General features: G+C 35.6%; 1 protein-coding gene across 1 annotated transcript in view; it reads right to left on the minus strand.

The window, feature by feature from the left end:
* Nucleotides 1-1,829, minus strand: part of NAF1 (nuclear assembly factor 1 ribonucleoprotein) — a 51,601-nt gene that overhangs the window by 19,800 nt on the left and 29,972 nt on the right. The window lies entirely within an intron of this gene.

The raw sequence follows: 1,829 nt of genomic DNA on the forward strand, positions 1-1,829 counted from the left end.
ATTTATCCAGTGATCCCACTTCTAGGAATATGTCTCAAGAAAACAGAAACAATAATCAGAAAGGATATATGCATCCCTATGTTCATAGAGACACAATTTACCATGGCTAAGATTTGGAAACAGCCTAAGTGCCTACCAGCAGATAAGTGGATTAGAAAACCGTGGTACATCTACCCAATGGAATACTATGCTGCAGTAAAAAAGAAGGAACTTGTACCATTTGCAACAGCATGGATGGAACTGGAGAGTATTATGCTAAGCGAAATAAGGCAGTCAGAGAAAGAATATCACATGATCTCATTCATATGTGGGATATAATGAACAACATAAACTGATGAACAAAAAGAGATACAAAGACAAGGTAACACTGAACAGACCGTCCAACCTCAGAGAGAAGGCAGGTGAGGGAGGCGTTAGAGATCAACCAAAGGACTTGTATGCATGCATATTAACATAACCAATGGACACAGACACTGGGGTGGTGGGGGCTTATCCTGGGAAGTAGGAGTGGCGGGGGGTAGAGGGGAGGTCAATCGGGAAAAAGGGAGACATATGTAATACTTTAAACAATAAAAAAAAGACTAATGACGTTGCTATCGGCTGCTAAAATATTTACTGCTATTAGTAGTGGAGAGAAATGGTGTGCCTGCACGTAAAGAAAATGAATGCAACATGATTATAGTAAACAGTTATTAGTGAACATTGTACTTCAGTATTAATATTTATAACAGGATATCGTAATAATTAAGTTACAAAATTTTTATTAAAACATTTCTTACATACCATTATATTGGCTGGGCCGCAAAAACATTTGTTGGAGGCTGCGAGTGTGACATGCTTAGTGTGAATATTGCATTTTTATCTGACTTCTTTCAAAGTCAATGACAGAATATTAACATTACTAATTACAATTATAGGAATGAGAATTTAAATGTATTGGAGGATATAAGAAATGAGAATTTAGAGGTACACTGAAATTGAAATTATTTAAGTTAGCTATTTAGAAAAAAAAGGACAACTATCATAAAAATCATAAATAAAAGGAATCATAGAAATAATCTGCTCAATTCAGTGAGAAAAATACAGAAATAAGCTTTCCCTTGCGTCTTTTCCCTTTCCGTCTTCTACTACTTTCTTGAGGACAGAAAGACATGTTTTGTTTTTTCACCAGGGCAGAATGTACTATCCCAATTGGCAGGGAGAACTAGACACAGCACAGTCATCTACTCATTTCCCATTCCTTTCCTCTCTCAACCTTCTCTGAGGTTAAGCCCCTAATGTATCTTTAACTCCTTACAAGACACCGGCAGTACCCATAATTGAAGCAAAAGTATAAAGCCTAGTTATTTGAAGGGAAGAAAGTAGAGCATCATCTTCAGACATTTAAAAGTCTTTGTTCCTCTCACAAACCTTCTCAAGAATTGCCAAAATATATTAGCTCTAGACTTCAATTAGTTCTGCCACCGACTGCTTTGCATTCCTAAGTGATTTATTTCTATTTGGAATAGTAGTCTGTAAACTTATGTGCGAGAATGGAATAAAAGGAAAAGGCAGAGAAAAGGAACGGTTACTAGTATATGAATGACCCAATAATACAGTTCAAAACATGCCCCTTTTTTTATTAAATGTAAATCATATTTCCCAAAACAAAAAAAAGAAGCCAACTGTTGCTTATTTGGGAAAAACTAAGCTCCAGAGAGTTGCTTCTACAAAGAATATCAGCTGGTTTCTTATTTGTTTGTTTTCAACTCAATACACATTTACTTAGCACATATAATTTATGAAGGACTGTATTACATACAGTGGAGGAATACTGAGGTGAATAAAAC

Source organism: Myotis davidii, unplaced genomic scaffold (assembly GCF_000327345.1).
Source record: "Myotis davidii unplaced genomic scaffold, ASM32734v1 scaffold225, whole genome shotgun sequence".
NCBI classification, from domain to species: Eukaryota; Metazoa; Chordata; class Mammalia; order Chiroptera; family Vespertilionidae; genus Myotis; species Myotis davidii.